Below are 23,384 nucleotides of genomic sequence, written 5' to 3'. Positions count from 1 at the left end.
TCATTCTCCAGTCTGTAAACAATGCACCCCAGGAAGCCAATCTGTTTTGGGGAGATTTCTAGCCAAAAGGTATGAGACAATGCCTCCTATCAAGGGAGTCTTGAATATTATTTTTAATTGTCATTGACATTTTGAAAATTACCATTAAGGTAAAGTGGGAACATGGTGAACCTGAAGGCCACCTTCATGTTGGTTTTCCAGTTTGGTGAGCCAATTTGTGCAGAATGAATAGGAAGGGACAAGTTACCAGAGAGGACTAGAATGAACAAATAGAGCATTCTGAATCTATGAACAGCCGCTGTAGTCAATACCTCAGGCCTCAGAGAAATCAAATGATTAAACCTGGAATTAATTTATTGAAAATCTCCTCTAGGACAGCCATTCCACCAGGTTAATTTGATTTCATGTAACATTGCATACTATGAAGGAGTGTTCACAGAATTATAGTATTCCCATTGTATAGGTTTAATTTTGTTTTAAAGCTTTAGAGGGTTTCAATAAGGGTGAGGGGATTTGTTAAGTAGAGCTTTGAAAGGACTGAACAATGCTTCCACTTCTAAAGCAATAGCTACTCTTTGAAATATTAATACTGGATCCAAACACAAGTCAAAGAAAGTCTTGTATTAACATGTTCTGGAAAATTTTATGTCAAATAAAGGACAAGCTAATACATTTAACCTAAAAGTACATTTAGTAAAAAGTACATTAGGTTGGATTCTCTTTTCAAATTGATTCCAAGTCATCAGTATGACCTTTCCAGGTGTAGGTATATTATTACATATAAAACAATCAAACTCTTTATCTCAGAATCCTCCTTCTTATTACACGGACTCTTTAGAACCTAAATGCGCTCTGTATGCATTGCATTGTTTTAACTGGGTGGAATTAGAAAGTATGAAAGAAGAATTAGGGAGAAAGTGAGGTTGCAGCCAGAAGGGCGTGGACAGGAGTGGGCTGGGAAGGAGAACATTTCCCACTTTGTGCGCTAGGTGGAGACACCAGCACGGCTAGAGTAAAAATACTAGCCAGGCACTCCGGACACTGGGCTCTATTTTAATGTCATCCTCCTTCATTAAGTTAAAGAATGTTGCAACGGAAAAGGGCTGTATAGAACAACTAGTCTTATGCTCTCGTGGACAAGGGAACACAGACCTAGATACTCCAAGTGGGTTACGAAGTTCTTCCTCCTTTCAATTCAATCATGTTGATCTTGACCTGTCAAGTCTAACATCACTGCTTATCCCAGAGGAAGGTTAGTCCCCAACATCAGCCAAACTCTTTTGAGAAGTTAATTTATCTTGTGTGAGTTTCTCTGTTATTAGTAGTACAGCATCCTCACAACAAGTTGGAAGCATCCAGAGGGTTTTAGTCACTATAAAATGGACCTTCCTTCTGGACAGGCCTTTCCTCTTTTCTTTTTTCTGTTACATAATTCCTTTCTTTGAGCATTATTAGTTTCTGTTGCTATCTTTCAGTAAACACAAACAATTTAGCTCCTAAATCATGGATTCTCTATTCATATCATTGTTTATCTCCCCTTTACTACATAATATCATCACCTGTTTTCTATGTGCTCTCTGGCCCTGAGGTCAGATAAACATGGTCATAAATCAGGGATCCATACTCAGACGCCTACAGTGACCAGGCAAGTAACACGTCCTGTTGAAATCCTATTTAAGGAAGCCATCTGCTTGCAACTGAGCTTCACATGAGTTTTCTCCATATGGAAAGAGAGACCCAATAAAGCAGATCTAATTTGTCAGCATTGTCCCAATATTCAGATGCTTATAGAAATGTCACAGTCTTAAAGTCAAATCTTAGTTCAATTTCCTTCTCTACCACACCCAGCAGACAAATTAAAATGTCTATGTAGTGAATTCAGCCCCATGTCCACCAAGTCCATTTTTTTGCTAGTCCTTGGTTTAAATACTATTCCTATAACTTTCTACCCTTGTGGCTTTAGAGTTAATGCTGGGGGCCTTTTTCATCATCTGTAAAACAAAAGTTGTAGTTAATGTCTAAAAGATGGTAATGTGGATTTTATTTGTGCCTATATGGTAAACATAGATTGCAAAATATGTATGTAACAAGAACTTAATAAATGTTAACTGTGAATCCAACTGTAACATGCAGTCCCCCCCCCACATATTCTTCTTTCCCTTATCTTCTGTATTTTTTCTTTACATTTATCTACCTTAATATTTTAAAAACATTCCAATACCTGTTCACAAAATCTCAAATTAGAATCCATCTCAGAGATTCTGTGTGAAAGGTGCCCTAAGTCCTTCTCTTCAAGATCGAATGCCCTTTTGCCTCTTTGCTTTTCAATTTCGAGGTCTTTTAATGGTAGCCCAATGTACAACATTGTTCCCTCTATGGCACGTTTTTTAATTGAGGTATAATTTATGTACAGTAGAAGAGAGAGATCCTAAGTGTAAAGGTTGATGAATTTGGACAAATGTGTTTTCTGTATATTTCAAAACTCAGTGAACATGAAGATTATTTCCTTTACACTGAAAATCCTCTCATTCCCAGTAATTCCTCTGACATCACAAGCAAATACTTAATTTTGCATATTCTTGATCTTCATATAAAGGGAGCCAAACATTTTGTGCTTTTTTGTGTGCCTACTATTGCTCAGTATAATGTTTTTTTGAGGTGATTTATGTTATTACACATATCAGCAGATAGTACCTCTTCATCACTGAGTATTGTAGAAATATACAATAATTTGTTTGTACTTTCTCCTGTGAGATGGATATTGTGTTCTTTCCACTTTGGAGCTATTACAAATAAAGCTCTTATGAACATTCACATGTAAGTATTTTCCTGGACAAATATTTTCATTGCTTTTATATAAATATATGGAATGGAATTGCTGGGTTATAGAGTAGGTATGTGCTTAATTTAAAAAGAAATTGCTAGTTTCCTATGTGGTTGTACCATTTTAAAATCCCACCAGCAATAGCCCTGCTAACATTTGGTGTTGCCAGTTCTTTGAACTTTAGCCATTATTTTGGGCAGTATATATTTAAAGCAGTATCTCCCTTTAATTTGCTTTTCCTTGATCACTAATGATGTCGAACTTTCACATGTAGAGCGGACATTCTTATATTTTTCTTTGGGAAATGTTGAGGTCTTTACTCATTGTCCAATTGACTTGTTTGTCTTTTTATTGTTGATACATGTAGTGTAAATATTTTCTCCCAGTTTGCAACTTGCCTAATTTTATAAGAATATCTTTCAGTGAGAAAAAGTTTTTAAGTTTGATGAAATCTAATGTATTCCCTTTATTCTTAGCAACCTAAGAAATCTTTGCTTATTAAAGAAACATGAAAATGTTCCTTTAGGTTTCCTTTCAAAGTTATAAAATTTTAGTTTTTAAATTGAGATCTGTAAGACACCTGTAGTTATTTTTTGTGAATGCTATAGAGGTCAAGATTCAAATTTCCTTCTTGATATTCAGTTGATTTTAGCATCATTTGCGCAATAGATTTTTGTTGCCCCATTGAAATTTTTTGGCACTTCCTTAGAAAAGCATTGATCATTTATGTATAGATTAATTGATCTATTTCCCTATGTAAATGTCACACTGTCCTGATTACTGTGACCTTATAGTAGCTTTGAAATCAACAAGTATAAATTCCTCAACCTTATCTCCTTCCAAGTCATTTTCACTACTTTAGGTCCTTTACATTTACTATAAATTTTTTAATTAGATTTTTTGTTTATCTTCCAGAAGGCCTTATTTTGAGTGGGGTTGCCTTGACTTTAGAGGCCAAAGTGGGGGTAATTGGTATCTTCAAAATATTAAGCCATCTATATCACATATTCTCCATTTATTCAGGTAGTTTTAAACTTACATTCTGTAAACTAGTTTTTAGGCTAAGGCTGTTTTATTAGATGTTATTTTCTAATTGTTTATTGTTAGCATATAGACAGCAGATAAATATTTAGATGTTATTGTATACTGCTGTCTTGGTAAATCTCACTTTTGAGATTCCAGCTTTTTTGTGCATTCTTTGGTGTTTCTACCTAAAAAAATCATATTATCTGCCAATAAAGACACTTTACTGTGTTCTTTCTGAACTTCAAGTTGCTTCCTTATCGTTGTTGTTTCTACTTGAATTTGGTAAGACCTCCGGTAACAAATCAAATAAACGTGGCGAGAGCAGGAATCCTTACCTTATTTTACCTTATTTCTAATTTTAAATGAGAGAATTCACTATTGTATGATTAAGATTTATGCTCACTGTAGATTTTTCTTTCTTTTCCTAGCTCACTGGGAGATTTTTATCATTGATGAGCGTTTAATTTTGTCAGATACTTTTTTCCACATTTATTAACATACATAAAGTTTGCCCTTTCTATTAATGTGATGAATTATTTGTACTGAAGTTTAAAAATAATAAATTGATACTTTTGTTACTGGGATAAGCCTTGCCATGTCTTGTCTTATTAGCCTTTTTATATATTGTTGGATGTACTTTGCTCATGCTTTGTTAAGGATTTTTTCATGTATTTTCATGAGAGATATTGGTCTGTAGTTTTCTTTTCTGGAAATATATTTGATTAATTTTGGTATCAGGATTATTCTGGTCTTAAGAAATGAGGAGGGAAATGATATTTCCTCTGCTATCTTTTAAAAAATGTGTATAAGATTGGTATAATCAATTTTACTTTGGTTAGAATGTACCAGTGAAAATATTTCAGCCTGATGGGAAATTTTAAATTTTTTGGAAAAAAAGTTTTAAACAAATCTAGTCCTATGGATAAGTTCTATTTCTACTATCTGATCTATCTTTCATCTAAAACTCATCATGGAGAATGACAGGAAGGGTCATCATGAGTTTATTTTTAAGTCCTTTCATGTGGGTCTACAAGATGCTGAGGGGGAGCCACAGGTTATTTAAGACATGGATAACCAATAGTTTAAATGAATATAAGTGTTAAGACTAAAACATCCCAATAATTGTCTTTCACCATGATCATGCTAGGAACCTGTCTACTAACTGACAGTATGATCACAGTATTAGCTTGAGATGTTGCCTCAGAAAGTATCTCGCTGTTTTTAAATGCATTTTTATAACCCAACTGGATTATCGCTGTTTTAGAGATTAGTGCCTTTCAATGAATTTTACTGTTACCTAAGTTACTAAGCTTGCGTTTACTCATAGTATTTCTTTTTTGTGTCTTTGGTGTCTGAAGGATCTATAGGAACACTCTGTTTTTCATTGCTGATATTTTGTGTTTTTCTTTTTCCTCGATCAATTTTGTTAGAGATTATTCAGTTTTATTAATATTTTCACACAAACAAACAACTTTTGGCTTTCTTTTCTTTCCATTGTTTGTTCTTGATTTGATTGATTTCCAGTCTTACTGAAATTATTATTTCTCTTTACTTACTTTCGGTTTAAATTATTCTTCCTCCCCTATTTCATTAGGTTAGTTTAGGTTTAGACATTGATTTCATACCCTGTGTCTTTTCTAATATAAACACTTAAGTCTAAATTTCCTTATATATTAGAAATTCCTAAATTTCTAATATAAACACTTAATTCTAAATTTCCTAATGAGGGTTTTACCTGTTTTCCACTCATTTTAAGTTGTATTTTCATTACAGTCTACACAGCCAGTTGTTCAGAAGCACAGGGCTTGTGACTGGAAACTGAAGTTGAAATTGGTGGTGGAGGCAGTGCTGCAAGACTGAACCTTTAGCCTGCAGGATCTGATACTCTCTCCAAATGGATAGTGGCAGAATTGAGTTGAGTTGTTAGGACACCCAGCTGTTATCTGGAGCATTGCTTGGAACTGTGATCAGTACACAAATACTGTGTGTGACAATCACCCCAAAATTTGGCAGCTAAAAATATTTATTAACACAAGCAGTTTGTAAGAGTCATGAATCTGGGATCAGCTTTGCTAGGTGTCCCTGCCCCGAGCTCACTCATGAAGCTATCAGAAGAAGGTTTCGGTTCCTCACTTTGTGGGGGCCTTCCAGAGTTGCTCATAACATGACTTGCCCCAGAGCAAGATAGAAGCTGCAATCTTTTTATAACCTAATATTGAAAACAACACTCCATCGGTTCTGCCCTAGAGAGAATTAAGCCACAGAGTCTAACCCAGTATAACTCATTAGAAGTGGTGTGTCTAAAACCTGTTTACACTCAAGGAGAGGGGAATTAGGTTTCCCTGTTGAAGGGAGAGGAACCTGTGGACATATTTTTAACACTTTTGCACTGAGCTTCTTTAATCTTTATATCAATAGCCTATTCACAAGCATGACCATTTTTTTACAGTGTAGATTTTAGGGCTCCACTACATATAATAATCTACAAGATCTAACCCATAGATCAAGGCAGCAATATGCTTATTTTTTTATGTCCCCCCATCGATTCTTGAGTAATTGCCTATATTCATCAGGAAATGTGATACCACCTCTCCCTCTCTCCTTTTACTTTCCTCCTCCTTATCTATTAAAAAAAAAAAAAAAAGCAGTCTTGCTTACAGAGAATACTGGGGAGGAAAGTTTGAAAATAGGAACAGTTTACTTGCACTTCTAGGTTTTTAGCTGCCCGAGATCCTATTGCTCTCACAAGGCTTCAACTTCAAAACCTGGATTCACAAAATCCGATCTGTGCCCTCTGCCCTAACAAGCTCATAGCCCTGCAAGTGGCAATAGGACAACTTTGAGGGTCACACATTTCTTTCTAACCTACACTTACAAACTTAGCTAGAATTTGGAAATCTACGGAATACATTACACCCTTATGACTTCATTTAACAACATTTAGGTAAATCCCTAAATGCCCTGTGTCCGAGTACAGTCACCCTGGAGATGGAGCTTTAACATATTAAGTTTGGAGGGACACAATTCAGTCCATAATAATTGGCATTAGTGCCTTGATACATATGAGACTAATATGTCTCCCTATCATTAAGAAAGAGAGGGCAACTTAGAGAATCACATGTTTCTTTCTAACTTACAAACTTAGCTAGAATTTAGAACTCTCTGGGGGCAGCATCTTGAAAGTTTTCCAGAATGATCTTTGATTCACAACACTACAGATTTTTCTGTAGAATCTTGGTGATGGTATAGGGCAGGGACCTGGAACAAACATCATAATTAAATTTTCCTGCTTATGAAATGTAAAATGCTGAGATATAAACAGTACATAAGAACTGGAAGGATTCCATCTTAAAGTTAAGATTCTGTTTTAAAAACCAGAAAGTTAGGAAGTGAGATTCCTAACATATTCTTTAGTAAACAGACAATAACTCAACCTACTTTGGGGGCAGGGCAGAAGGTCTTAGACTGATATATTCCCAGAGGGAAGTGGCTATCCTGGAGAGGAACTGACCAATTTCTTGTGTTAATTTTGCAGAATTACCTGGAGGATTGATAATAGAAGAGAAGAGATTTAATGTCTTTCTCTGGGTATAAGCATTTTGAGACCACTTTACAAGCCTATCCCTCCTAGCCCTTTGAAAAATCCTTAAAAGAGGGAACCCCAGGCCTTTTAGCTTGCCTCCTTTTTGAGGACACCCGCACTTTTTCTCTCTTTAAGTGGGTAACTTTAAATAAAGCGTTTTCACTGCTCAACTTACTTGCTTTTTGTCTCTGCGCTTTTCCAGTGGTAAGAGTCTTTGTTTCTTTGCTATTTCATTCTATTTCCAAGTCTTCACTTGGTCTCTGCTTTATCTTTGATAAGCAGGGGAGGGGCTGCTGAGAGCTCAGATTTGGGCCTGCAAGTTCCCGATGCCTGGGTGACAGGACGGAACTGCAGGTGCAGGAACTTGCCTAAAAACCTTTCTTTGGGAAGTTCTTAGAACGTAATCTCACTCCATCCTATGCTCAGCAGATTCCCAAATCCAGGGGTAGTAGGGCCTAGCCCCCATACAGTGCATCCAAGCAGACATGGACACCAAGTGACTCTGGCTTTAAGAGATGGCAAGGGAATCTACCCTATACCAAGAAAATGTTCAGCAAACTTTCTCTCTTCCTCTCTGTAGTTTCCTCTTCTCAGCTGCCTGGACAGCGGCTGCCATTCATTTCTTCTCTCACTGTAACCCCGTTCCGGCTGAGGTTTCACTTGGTGCACAGGGAGAGACTTCCCAGATGCACCTGCTGTACAACAGTGCAAAAGATACAATCAGTGATCTTCCTTACAGTTACGTTTGAATCACCCTTAGCAATCTTGGTGTCTTTCAGTCCAGAAAGGTACTTTCATTCATTGAGAAATTCAATACACAGAATCTCAAAGGGAAGGTGTGCATCAAGTCCCCTGAACTTCCAGGAGGCTCCTAGATCCAGGCACAACCTCACATGCTCTTCTCCCAGAAGACAAAGGGATATTAAAGGAGTTAGCTTTGGTCCAAAGGGCAAACGGGACTGTGATGCTCTTGACCAAGGAAAATCAGTTAACGCTCACCTGCTTTATATCATTGGTGTAATTAGCTTGCCTAGGCTGTCATAACCAAATACCACAGACTGGGTGGCTTAAGCACCAGAAATCCATCTTCTCAGACTTTGGAGGCTCGAAGTCCATAAACAAGGTGCTAACAAATTCAGTTCGTGGTGTGGAGTCTCATCCTGGTCTGTAAATGGCCACTTTCTGAGTCCACATGACCTTTCCTCTGTGTGCCTGAGGTGAGAGAGCTCTCTGGTGCCTCCTCCCTTCCAAACTTCTATACAGACACCAGCCCTATGGGATTAGGGCCCCACCCTCGTGACCTCATTTAACCATATTTAAATAACTCCCTAAATACCCTGTGTCTGCATGAAGTCACACTGGGAATTAGGGTTTTAATATATTAATTTGGGGGAGGGGTAAAATTCAGTCCATAACAATTGGTATTAGTGCTTTAATACGTGAATATGTTCTCCATACTGTAAGGAAAGATGGCTGGTAGTATGGTAAGTTAAAATTCCATGCAGAAAATCTTTGATAGGATAAAAAGGAAAGAGTCTCCTATGTACTTAATGAAAATCTATTAAGTTTCAATTACGAAACACTCTCCAAAGGCTGTGTAAGTGATTGTATTATAATTCTAAACCATTATTGTTAAAATCTGCAGAATGGTGATAATAAGATCTACTTTTCAGAGTTAGGACATTCCTCAACTCTTCTTAATAGATTTAATTGCTTCCCTCTCATATCACCACTGTACTTTCTGCATAGCTCTATTCAAGAAATTATATTTTATAATTGTTTTTCCCATTCAACTCAAGCAATTTGAAAGCTAGAACTGTGCGTCTCATCTTTGAATAGTAGTCTTTTAATTCAGTTCATTGCATATTTCTAGCTGTCCAATGAACACTTATCATATCAAAGAACTAATTAGCTTCAAGTCAGTGTGTTTGTTAAACATGAGACAAACATAAATGATAAGGAATTATGATTAGCAAACTTATTAAGATTATGTTTGTACCTTTTTAATACTAATAATTTAACTATTTTTAACCTTTGTTAAAAATAATTTATTATTACATAATATTGTCTTCATATTACCACAGATTGATTTGAATCACTCACATAATACACTTCAAAGGAGAAAATCAGATTTATGGTTTCTGATTTTGGTATTAGTAATATCTGAGGTGAACCCCAGGATCTTAAACTGGTAAATGATGTCCTTTTTAATGTTTTTTAAGTACTCTGAACTAAAGAATATTCTGATTATTTCCCATTTTACAGATGCTGACTCCTTTTTAATATTTATTGATACTGATAACCTAGTTAGATCTGAAATCTGACTACCAACTTTAATTTCATATAAGCATAATTCCAGCAATTTCATGTATGAGTAGTTGAAGAGATGGGAAAAGAAGAGGTGATACTAATTCTGCCTAGGAGCAATCCATTTCAGCCTAATTTTAGCTTGAATCATAGACACCCTAAGTGGCAGGGACTGCAGATAGATGGAGCTAACATTTATTGACCATGTTTTTTGTACTTAGAAATACTGTTTATGTTACCTATTGTAATTTTCAATCGTATTAGGCATGGATCCTAACCATTTGAGTTAGTTAGGAAATTAAGGTTCACAGAATTTAAATAACTCAATGTCCCAATGTTACAAAGGAAATAACAGATGCCAAATTCAAATTCAGATACGTCTGATGCCAGAACTCATGCTTCAGGTCAGAAGGAATAATATTACATGGCAGTTCTTTTTCTCAGGGAAGGGAATATTGCCTGGGAGTCTTCTATTACCAGCATGAACCATGAACACGCCACTGTATCTTTTGTATTTACATCAGTCATAAGACAGGATGTTTCCAACAGCTTTGCCTTTACTCAGCCTCTCACCCTTGCCAGTATGTTCTGTGTTCCTGAATTCTTTTCCCCCACTTAGTTCATACACAGAAAACGTGCCTTCTGTTTTTGTAATCTTCCAGGCAGCTATACTTTGAAAAACTATTTGCCAAATGTCAAATAGCATATAATTTAATAGTTTGCAACTACTTCTATATATTTCCCTGTGCCCTGTGCCTACAGTTAGAACATTACAAACTATATTTCTGAGACACTTTGCCAAACTGGTGGTTTAAGTGCCAACTTTCAAGTTCTAATACTGAGAAATATGGGCAGAGGTTTGGAAAGTGGGAGGAGCCAACAGATTTGCAAATATTGGACCGACACTTCTGGAGTAAATACGTTGGGGGTTTGGACAGGAACAGCCCTGCTGTTTTAACAAGAGTGAAAGATTGAGGAAATTTCTCCAGCGGCTAAGAAGCCATTTTACTGGCTCAGGGGTTCTGCACTCTTGGCATCCTGATTTTGTTTCTCCATTCTTTCTAATGACTTTGTAAACAATTCTATGCACCAAATCTCACTTGGCTTGAACTATCTAAAGTGGTATTAAGTATCCTGACTGGAAAGTGGATATCATTCTTTTTTTCCCTATCCATTCCATATTGTGAAAGAAGAGCTTGGAATGTTAACATTATTAGTCTTTGACATATTAAAACTTGAAGAGTGAATTTCTGGTAATAAGCACATCACATACCTCTGTAAGACTTATTATTTTCAAAAAAATTTCTCCTAATGTTTCATTAATTCATGAAAATTCTTGTCACTGGATTGAAACAACCATGAAAACAAAGGCCCTTCAGGCTTGTAAAATTCAGATCTAAGTCATTTAAATGCTTGTAAATATATTAAGCGTATATACAGTTATATAATTTTAAAAGAATACTGAGTAGGGAGATTTGTGTTTCAAGCCTACTACTGTGTGAAGTTTGGAAGTTAATATATTCTCTTTTCCATTCAGAGTCCTTAGAGTAAAATGAGTTCTTGCATGGATGAAAGTTCTAAGGTTAGTTAGTCCCCAGACTTTTATTTTGTTCTATTTTACATGTTAATTAAAAAGCTATATCAGAGATATTGACGTAGTTGATGAGGTCTCTTCTTGGTTCTAACCTATGCTAACACTTGTACATGAACAAGTGCACTTGTCTCTGCATCTCGTGTATTTCATGTACATGAAACTGAGGGTACCTATGTTTCTTGCCTACTCTAAAATCACCTTTGATTCCAGTTTGACTTTGTTCCAGTTTGTTCTTTGAGTAATAGTTAAATCATCACATGGCTCAAAACCTCAGTTTTTTTATTTATAAAATTGAAATAATATTTTCCTTTCTGCTGACCAAATGGGGATTAAATGAGATATCAGACAAAAAAAATGCCTTGTGTAAAGCCCACAACATAATATGATTCTATTATTTAGTATAGCAGGTGAATGTAAATTTGAGGGTGTTTATAAATTCATATATACACTTTTCACTTTATTAAAATATCTGGGTCTCACAACACTTTCTCTGAGGTTGAGCAACTTCTAGGAGTAGCCACTCTTATATGGGCTGGTCACTCTATTTCATTAGAGTTAATAAAAGCTACGGCTACTAAGTGAAGAAATTCAGCCTTTTATTTAGGACACAGGTATCTGTACAACAGCCAGCCAGTCAGCTATTTAAATACTGTTTAATTAATTAAAAGCTTGGAGCCGCCTATTGAAGCTGCCTGACTAATTAGACACATGGTTATATAAATCCTACAAAAACTTAGGAGTGCCACCCTAACCTTTTTTTGGAGAATCAAAGGAACATTGCCACTGTGGAATCTTAGAACTGAGATGGACTCTCTGTTTCTGGGCTTTTCCTGAATCACTCAACATAGTTACTTCTCCCATGCCCAAAACCTCTTAGAGAATCAAAGATTCTGTAAAAGTCACATCATCCCAATTTTTAGACATGATCACTACTACCATGAGAAAACTGAAGACAAGAAAGAACTTCAGAAGATAGATACACATTGGAGTAACAGTAATAATAATAGCTCTGAAATTCAGTTTAATCATTATTCTCCACTGGTTGTGCAGTGGTTTCTACCTTCTGCCATCATCAGCTCTGTTTTGCATGGTGCCCTTTAACTGCATCTTGATTGTCCCAAATGCTCATCCTGTTTCTGATCTCACTCTTCTTGCCTATTTTATTTTATTTTATTTTATTATTTTTTTATTTTTTTTGCTTTTTTATTTTTATTTTTATTTTTATTTTTATTTTTATTTTTTTAATAATTATTTTTTATTGAAGGGTAGTTGACACATAGTATTACATTACATGAGTTTCAAGTGTACAACACAGTGGTAGAACATTTATATACATAATTCTAGGTTCCAGCTATCACCCTACCAGGCTGTTACAATATCTTGACTATATTCCTTATGCTCTACATTACATCCCGGTTACTAATTTATTTTACCATTGGAAGTCTGTCCTTTTTTTTTTTTTTTTTTTTTTTTGTGAGGGCATCTCTCATATTTATTGATCAAATGGTTGTTAACGACAATAAAATTCTGTATAGGGGAGTCAATTCTCAATGCACAATCATTAATCCACCCCAAGCCTAATTTTTGTCAGTCTCCAATCTTCTGAGGCATAACAAACAAGTTCTTACATGGAGAACAAATTCTTACATAATGAATAAGTTACATAGTGAACAGTACAAGGGCAGTCATCACAGAAACTTTCGGTTTTGCTCATGCATTATGAACTATAAACAGTCAGTTCAAATATGAATACTCATTTGGTTTTATACTTGATTTATATGTGGATACCACATTTCTCTCTTTATTATTATTATTTTTAATAAAATGCTGAAGTGGTAGGTAGATACAAGATAAAGGTAGAAAACATAGTTTAGTGTTGTAAGAGAGCACATGTAGATGATCAGGTGTGTGCCTGTAGACTATGTGTTAATCCAAGCTAGACCAGGGCAATAAAACATCCACGTATGCAGAAGATTTCTCTCAGAGCAGGGGGGTGAGGTTCTAAGCCTCACCTCTGTTGATCCCCAATTTCTCACCTGATGGCCCCCCTGCGACTGTGCCTGTCTTAGGTTGTTCCTCCCTTGAGGAATCTTACCCGTCTCTGGCTAACCAGTCATCTTCCGGGGCCATACAGGGAAATGTGAAGTTGGTAAGTGAGAGAGAAGCCTTATTGTTTGAAAAAGTTAGCTTTTTACTTCTTTGCATATTTATGCCCTGTGGCTTCTATGCCCAGCATTTGTCTTGAGGTATCTTTACCACTTGGAAGAATTATGATACTCGGTAAATTTGATATGAGGCACGAATTCTATTTAAGGGTTGTAATTAGGAAGGAAGAAGAAAAGCTATAGAAGTAGCAGGCAGAAGAAAACATGGGAAGATTGATTATTTCTTTGATATATCTTCTTGTAGAGTAACTTCAGCATGTATAGGTTTTAAGCTACTACTTAAATTGCACACACACATTAACATAATAGGAGTATAGTTACATAACCAAAGCATATCTGTAATTACCAGCCATCTCCAGTGAAACCAAGAAAACCAGTTAGGCACCTTAGGCATTTGTGAAAACTTATCTATGATATGGTGGATATTGTCCAAATGAACTTGAACAGTCTGAGAGAAATCAGACAAATTAAAACAACCCATTCCTGGGGAATGTTCACATCCCTTATGTTCTTTTAACAGTAAATAGTCTGTAGTTGTAAGATTTTGGAGTGCTACAATTTGCACTTCTCCAAATTCTTGGTTGAGTTCCAACAGTGTAGATCCAGTCAAATTTGTTGTTTTACTGTATGCACAGGCCAGCTTAGATATCTCCTTCCTCATTCCCATGGCAAGTCCAGGAACTGGTGGGATGAGTGCATCTACAGCTGTAGCAGTGCGTGGTTCTTTGTTGGGGTTTTTTGATGATCATCTTCTGGCATGAGTCTTCCAGAGAGTGCAGATGTTGGAAGTTCTTTTTCATATCGTATCTTAGTTCATTTTCGGGGTAGCCCAATTAGGCTTTGATCCTCTGTATAAACACAAACAGACCCTTTGCCTACACTTTTATATGCCCTTTATACCCTTGTGTAGAACTCGTTGGAGGTTACCACACAGGAACTGCCCTTTTTTTTTTTTTTTTTTTTTTTTTTTTGCTATCACTAATCTACACTTACATGACGAATATTATGTTTACTAGGCTCTCCCCTATACCAGGTCTCCCCTATAAACCCCTTTACAGTCACTGTCCATCAGCATAGCAAAATGTTGTAGAATCACTACTTGCCTTCTCTGTGTTGTACAGCCCTCCCTTTTCTCCTACCCCCCCATGCATGTTAATCTTAATACACCCCTACTTCTCCCCCCCTTATCCCTCCTTACCCACCCATCCTCCCCAGTCCCTTTCCCTTTGGTACCTGTTAGTCCATTCTTGAGTTCTGTGATTCTGCTGCTGTTTTGTTCCTTCAGTTTTTCCTTTGTTCTTATATTCCACAGATAAGTGAAATCATTTGGTATTTCTCTTTCTCCGCTTGGCTTGTTTCACTGAGCATAATACCCTCCAGCTCCATCCATGTTGCTGCAAATGATTGGATTTGCCCTTTTCTTATGGCTGAGTAATATTCCATTGTGTATATGTACCACATCTTCTTTATCCATTAATCTATCGATGGACATTTAGGTTGCTTCCAATTCTTGGCTATTGTAAATAGTGCTGCGATAAATATAGGGGTGCATCTGTCTTTCTCAAACTTGATTGCTGCATTCTTAGGGTAAATTCCTAGGAGTGCAATTCCTGGGTCAAATGGTAAGTCTGTTTTGAGCATTTTGATGTACCTCCATACTGCTTTCCACAATGGTTGAACTAACTTACATTCCCACCAGCAGTGTAGGAGGGTTCCCCTTTCTCCACAGCCTCGCCAACATTTGTTGTTGTTTGTCTTTTGGATGGCAGCCATCCTTACTGGTGTGAGGTGATACCTCATTGTAGTTTTAATTTGCATTTCTCTGATAATTAGCGATGTGGAGCATCTTTTCATGTGTCTGTTGGCCATCTGTATTTCTTTTTTGGAGAACTGTCTGTTCAGTTCCTCTGCCCATTTTTTAATTGGGTTATTTGTTTTTTGTTTGTTGAGGCGTGAGAGCTCCTTATATATTCTGGACGTCAAGTCTTTATCGGATGTGTCATTTTCAAAGATATTCTCCCATACTGTAGGGTTTCTTTTTGTTCTATTGATGGTGTCTTTTGCTGTACAGAAGCTTTTCAGCTTAATATAGTCCCACTTGTTCATTTTTGCTGTTGTTTTCCTTGCCCGGGGAGATATGTTCAAGAAGAGGTCACTCATGTTTATGTCTAAGAGGTTTTTGCCTATGTTTTCTTCCAAGAGTTTAATGGTTTCATGACTTACATTCAGGTCTTTGATCCATTTTGAGTTTACTTTTGTATATGGGGTTAGACGATGGTCCAGTTTCATTCTCCTACATGTAGCTGTCCAGTTTTGCCAGCACCACCTGTTGAAGAGACTGTCATTTCGCCATTGTATGTCCATGGCTCCTTTATCAAATATTAATTGACCATATATGTCTGGGTTAATGTCTGGATTCTCTAGTCTGTTCCATTGGTCTGTGGCTCTGCTCTTGTGCCAGTACCAAATTGTCTTGATTACTATGGCTTTATAATAGAGCTTGAAGTTGGGGAGTGAGATCCCCCCTACTTTATTCTTCTTTCTCAGGATTGCTTTGGCTATTCGGGGTCTTTGGTGTTTCCATATGAATTTTTGAATTATTTGTTCCAGTTCATTGAAGAATGTTGCTGGTAGTTTCATAGGGATTGCATCAAATCTGTATATTGCTTTGGGCAGGATGGCCATTTTAACGATATTAATTCTTCCTAGCCACGAGCATGGGATGAGTTTCCATCTGTTAGTGTCCCCTTTAATTTCTCTTAAGAGTGACTTGTAGTTTTCAGAGTATAAGTCTTTCACTTCTTTGGTTAGGTTTATTCCTAGGTATTTTATTTTTTTTGATGCAATTGTGAATGGAGTTGTTTTCCTGATTTCTCTCTCTGTTGGTTCATTGTTAGTATATAGGAAAGCCACAGATTTCTGTGTGTTGATTTTGTATCCTGCAACTTTGCTGTATTCCGATATCAGTTCTAGTAATTTTGGGGTGGAGTCTTTAGGGTTTTTTATGTACAGTATCATGTCATCTGCAAATAGTGACAGTTTAACTTCTTCTTTACCAATCTGGATTCCTTGTATTTCTTTATTTTGTCTGATTGCCGTGGCTAGGACCTCCAGTACTATGTTAAATAACAGTGGAGAGAGTGGGCATCCCTGTCTAGTTCCCGATCTCAGAGGAAATGCTTTCAGCTTCTCGCTGTTCAATATAATGTTGGCTGTGGGTTTATCATAGATGGCCTTTATTATGTTGAGGTACTTGCCCTCTATTCCCATTTTGCTGAGAGTTTTTAACATGAATGGATGTTGAACTTTGTCAAATGCTTTTTCAGCATCTATGGAGATGATCATGTGGTTTTTGTCTTTCTTTTTGTTGATGTGGTGGATGATGTTGATGGACTTTCGAATGTTGTACCATCCTTGCATCCCTGGAATGAATCCCACTTGGTCATGGTGTATCATCCTTTTGATGTATTTTTGAATTCGGTTTGCTAATATTTTGTTGAGTATTTTTGCATCTACGTTCATCAGGGATATTGGTCTGTAGTTTTCTTTTTTGGTGGGGTCTTTGCCTGGTTTTGGTATTAGGGTGATGTTAGCTTCATAGAATGAGTTTGGGAGTATCCCCTCCTCCTCTATTTTTTGGAAAACTTTCAGGAGAATGGGTATTATGTCTTCCCTGTATGTCTGATAAAATTCCGAGGTAAATCCATCTGGCCCGGGGGTTTTGTTCTTTGGTAGTTTTTTGATTACCGCTTCAATTTCGTTGCTGGTAATTGGTCTGTTTAGATTTTCTGTTTCTTCCTGGGTCAATCTTGGAAGGTTATATTTTTCTAGGAAGTTGTCCATTTCTCCTAGGTTTCCCAGCTTGTTAGCATATAGGTTTTCATAGTATTCTCCAATAATTCTTTGCATTTCCGTGGGGTCCGTCGTGATTTTTCCTTTCTCGTTTCTGATACTGTTGATTTGTGTTGATTCTCTTTTCTTCTTAATAAGTCTGGCTAGAGGCTTATCTATTTTGTTTATTTTCTCGAAGAACCAGCTCTTGGTTTCATTGATTTTTGCTATTGTTTTATTCTTCTCAATTTTATTTATTTCTTCTCTGATCTTTATTATGTCCCTCCTTCTGCTGACCTTAGGCCTCATCTGTTCTTCTTTTTCCAATTTCGATAATTGTGACATTAGACCATTCATTTGGGATTGCTCTTCCTTTTTTAAATATGCTTGGATTGCTATATACTTTCCTCTTAAGACTGCTTTTGCTGTGTCCCACAGAAGTTGGGGCTTAGTGTTGTTGTTGTCATTTGTTTCCATATATTGCTGGATCTCCATTTTGATTTGGTCATTGATCCATTGATTATTTAGGAGCGTGTTGTTAAGCCTCCATGTGTTTGTGAGCCTCTTTGCTTTCTTTGTACAGTTTATTTCTAGTTTTATGCCTTTGTGGTCTGAAAAGTTGGTTGGTAGGATTTCAATCTTTTGGAATTTTCTGAGGCTCTTTTTGTGGCCTAGTATGTGGTCTATTCTGGAGAATGTTCCATGTGCACTTGAGAAGAATGTATATCCCACTGCTTTTGGATGTAGAGTTCTATAGATGTCTATTAGGTCCATCTGCTCTACTGTGTTGTTCAGTGCTTCCGTGTCCTTACTTATTTTCTGCCCAGTGGATCTATCCTTTGGGGTGAGTGGTGTGTTGAAGTCTCCTAGAATGAATGCATTGCAGTCTATATCCCCCTTTAGTTCTGTTAGTATTTGTTTCACATATGCTGGTGCTCCTGTGTTGGGTGCATATATATTTAGAATGGTTATATCCTCTTGTTTGACTGAGCCCTTTATCATTATGTAGTGTCCTTCTTTATCTCTTGTTACTTTCTTCGTTTTGAAGTCTATTTTGTCTGATATTAGTACTGCAACCCCTGCTTTCTTCTCACTGTTGTTTGCTTGAAATATGTTTTTCCATCCCTTGACTTTTAGTCTGTACATGTCTTTGGGTTTGAGGTGAGTTTCTTGTAAGCAGCATATAGATGGGTCTTGCTTTTTTATCCATTCTGTTACTCTGTGTCTTTTGATTGGTGCATTCAACCCATTAACATTTAGGGTGACTATTGAAAGATATGTACTTATTGCCATTGCAGGCTTTAAATTCGTGGTTACCAAAGGTTCAAGGTTAGCCTCTTTAGTATCTTACTGCCTAACTTAGCTCGCTTATTGAGCTGTTATATACACTGTCTGGAGATTCTTTTCTTCTCTCCCTTCTTGTTCCTCCTCCTCGATTCTTCATATGTTGGGTGTTTTGTGCTGTGCTCTTTCTAGGAGTGCTCCCATCTAGAGCAGTCCCTGTAAGATGTTCTGTAGAGGTGGTTTGTGGAAAGCAAATTCCCTCAGCTTTTGTTTGTCTGGGAATTGTTTAATCCCACCGTCATATTTGAATGATAGTCGTGCTGGATACAGTATCCTTGGTTCAAGGCCCTTCTGTTTCATTGTATTAAATATATCATGCCATTCTCTTCTGGCCTGTAGGGTTTCTGTTGAGAAATCTGACGTTAGCCTGATGGGTTTCCCTTTATAGGTGACCTTTTTCTCTCTAGCTGCCTTTAACACTCTTTCCTTGTCCTTGATCTTTGCCATTTTAATTATTATGTGTCTTGTTGTTGCCCTTCTTGGATCCTTTCTGTTGGGGGTTCTGTGTATTTCCGTGGTCTGTTTGATTACTTCCTCCCCCAGTGTGGGGAAGTTTTCAGCAATTATTTCTTCTAAGATACTTTCCATCTCTTTGCCTCTCTCTTCTTCTTCTGGGACCCCTATAATACGGATATTGCTCCTTTTAGATTGGTCACACAGTTCTCTTAATATTGTTTCATTCCTGGAGATCCTTTTGTCTCTCTCTATGTCAGCTTCTATGCGTTCCTGTTCTCTGATTTCAATTCCATCAATGGCCTCTTGCATTCTATCCATTCTGCTTATAAACCCTTCCAGAGTTTGTTTCATTTCTGCGATCTCCTTTCTGGCATCTGTGATCTCCTTCCAGACTTCATCCCATTTTTCTTGCGTATTTCTCTGCATCTCTGTCAGCATGTTTATGATTCTTATTTTGAATTCTTTGTCAGGAAGACTGGTTAGGTCTGTCTCCTTCTCTGGTGTTGTCTCTGTGATCTTTGTCTGCCTGTAGCTTTGCCTTTTCATGGTGATAGGAATAGTCTGCAGAACTGGGACGAGTGACGGCTGGAAGGACTTCCTTTCTTGTTGGTTTGTGGCCCTCCTCGCCTGGGAGAACAGCGGCCTCTAGTGGCTTGTGCTGCGCAGCTGCGCGCAGACAGGGTTTCTGCTTCCTGCCCGGCTGCTATGGAGTTAATCTCCGCTGTTGCTGTGGGCGTGGCCTGGCTCGGGCAGCTGCTCCAAAGTGGTGGAGTCGCGTTGGAGCAGGTGCTGCTGGGAGGCTATTTATCTCCGTAAGGGGCCTCCCTGCTCCCTGCAGCCCAGGGGTTAGGGTGCCCAGAGATCCCGGGTTCCCTACCTCTGGATTAAGTGACCCGCCCTGCCCCTTTAAGACTTCCAAAAAGCACCCGCCAAAACAAAACGACCACAAAAAAAAACAAGAAAAAAAATTTTTTTAATTAAAAAAAAAATTTTTTTAATTAAAAAAAAAAGGTGGTCGTTCGTTTTTCTTTATTCTCCGGTGCCAGCCTCAGGCCTCTGCTCACCGGTCTTTCTGCCCTGTTTCCCTAATATTGGGGTCCCTGTCCCTTTAAGACTTCCAAAAAGCGCTCGCCAAAACAAAGCAGCAAAAAAGCAAAAAAAAAAAAAAATGGTCGCGCGCTTTTCTTATGTCCTCTGGCGCCCAGCCTCCAGTGCCTGCTCACTGTTCTTGCTGCCCTGTTTTCCCAGTATCGAGGGCCCTGCACTCTGGCCCGGATGGCTGGTGCTGGGTGTTCGGCAGCCCTGGGCTCCGTCTCCCTCCCGCTCTGCCTGCTCTTCTCCCGCCGGGAGCTGGGGGGAGGGGCGCTTGGCTCCCGCGGGGCTGGGGCTTGTATCTCACCCACTTCGCGAGGCGCTGGGTTCTCTCAGGTGCGGATGTGGTCTGGATATTGTCCTGTGTCCTCTGGTCTTTATTCTAGGAAGGGTTGTCTTTGTTATATTTTCATAGATATATGTTGTTTTGGGAGGAGATTTCCGCTGCTCTACTCACGCCGCCATCTTCCGCCACACATTCTTGCCTATTTTAAACATTTCTAAGTTCTTCTCTATTGTCCAAACAAAACAGGTTCTGTATCTTATTATTTTTTCATTAATTGAGAGCGGAGTTTTTAGTAAACAAGATAAACGGATTGACTGTAACAAACTGTGTAGTGTTATTTCCTCACAGATTGCCACATAAGTGGTGACAGATTGGCTCAGAGTCATGTACTTTGGGTTATCCAAGATCTAGAACTTCAACTCTGCTTGCTATTCTTTTAATGGAGGTCGTGGGGAAAACTGGCTCTTCTCAACATCTGTGCACGTGATAATTATACCAATGTAATCATTAATATGTGAAGAGTAAGTTTCTAGTAATAGGAGTACAGCACCTATGTATAAGATAGTATTTTTTTTACGAGAAACAATTCTCCTGAACTTACATTCATTGGAAAATGAGACTACATTGTTGTTATTTTCTATATTTTGCAGATCAAAAAACTGAGGCTCAGACAAGTAATTTATTCAAGATCTCTAGGTACCTTCAAAACCCCTGCTCTTAACTTCTCTACTATTATCTGCCACCCTTTAAGTGAAGTCATATGTGTTAAAGCTAAAAGTCAGAACAATACAAAAACAGTAAAAATGTTCATATAATAAAAAGCCTTGAATGTGGTTACTGGAGATGGTAGTAAGGGGAAGAGGAAATTGGAGGGAGGTGGTCAAAAAGTACAAACTTCCAGTTATAAGACAAATAAGTACTAGGGATATAATGTACAAAATGATGACCATAGTTAACACTGCTATATGGTATATAGGAAAGATGTTAAGAGACTAAATCCTAAGAGTTCTCATCACAAGGAAAATATTTTATTTTCTTTTTTGGCTTTCTGTTTTCATTGCACCTATATGAGATGATGGGTGCTAACTAAACTTACAGTGGTTATCATTTCACTATAAATATAAGTCAAACCATTATTCTGTACACTTTAAACTTATACAGTGATATATATACCAAGTATATCTCAATAAAACTGGGGAAAAATCAATTAAAAAAGGATTTCCTAATAGGAAGAGAAGCTGGGTCTATGCTTATTTTCTTTGTTACACCTCCCTCAAAAACCAGATTTTCAATCAGAATACATATTTTATCCCTGTTTAGTTTTTGATATCAACTCAACCACAGATTAAATCATCTTTATGTGGTTGAGGAGAAATATTCATTAATTCTTTCATTATCAAGTATAATGTATTTTCTTCCATGTTCGTTTTGTATATGTTAATCTAAACATGTAAGGACATAGACATTTTCTATTTTGGCTGAGCTCTATACTCATAGATAAGCAAAAGGACATAGCATTTACTACCATCAGAACTTATTTTACACATTTTATCTTTTGAGAAATGTAGCGATTACATAGATAAGTGACTATCTTTCTTCCATGAAGACTTCCTATTGGTTTAAAAAAAAACTGATGCATGCTTGGTTTTTCAAAGCATAATTTCCAAAAAACTGAAATGTATGAATCTCATATAAATAAATTATGGGCAAGAATCAAAGATAGACTTAATTTATTAATAAGGGATCTAGAAGAATTGTAAAGTTGGTCCAAAAGGTGGTAGGAAAGACTGCTATATACAATTAGAGAATTGAAAGAATGTTGAAATAAAATGAAATTTGATATAAAATTGGTTGATGCCTTATAGGGCAATAAAACCTTTTTTGTTATCTTTCTATTAGACAAAAATCATTTGTATCACTCCTGAACATTTGTTTTTAACATCAATTTCACAGAGCCTAGGCCTAATCAGTAATAAACAGTAAGTTTTAAAAAATGCATTTTTCTGGACAGTCAGATAATCTTCGGGAGGAACTATTAGAAAAAAAATGCTTTCACTATATTAGTGAAAGTACTTGCAGTCATTAGATTGCTTCATTTTCAAGTTGAGATAATTTTTCATACTACTTTCTACCCTGTTTTAAAAAAATAGCACTTTGTCTAATACTGTGTGTCAACACTTTGTATGCAAAATTCCATTTAGTTTTCAAATGTATATCAATAAACAGAAGCCTTTTTATGAAACTGATTATTTCCTTAGGAAAAATTTTTATGAGTTTGAATATTTTGAAGGCTATTGATATACGTAGCCAAATTGCTTTCTACAAGGGTACCCCAATCTTTGCTACTCATGTAGAATAGTCTACTCTAACCATAATACTTACAGACGTAAGCATATTCATTTTAAATATTAGGCAACTTGGCAGATGCAAAATAAAATCTCACTTCAATTTACCTCTACAATGATTATCTCGTTACTAGTGAATTTGATATTTTAAACATGATTGTTATTTTCTTTTTAAATTGTTATTTGCTTATTTTTCTTTTTAGATATTAGTGCCTGTGTTTTTTCTTTTAGTTTTTAATACCTGAGAGACATTAACACTTTGTGTTTAATTCTTACACATCAAAGAACTTTTTATTCATCGAATATTTTATGTGAAGAATAATAACATCTTAAATGAGACAAGTTGTGCTAACTTGAAACTCAACATAAAATTATGCTAATAAGGACGGAATGTTTCCTCTGTTCCAATACAACAGTCTTACTGAAAAATGTTTTATATGAAAAGTCTATATACATAATGTAAATAAGGGTGGACAACTGAAAACAGGAATAGTTGTAAATGCAAAATTCTTTGTAAATTGACTGCAGTCA

The sequence above is a fragment of the Manis pentadactyla genome, chromosome 10, assembly GCF_030020395.1.
Source record: "Manis pentadactyla isolate mManPen7 chromosome 10, mManPen7.hap1, whole genome shotgun sequence".
NCBI classification, from domain to species: Eukaryota; Metazoa; Chordata; class Mammalia; order Pholidota; family Manidae; genus Manis; species Manis pentadactyla.
The sequence above is the reverse complement of the archived record's forward strand: the minus strand, read 5'-3'. Positions refer to the sequence as shown.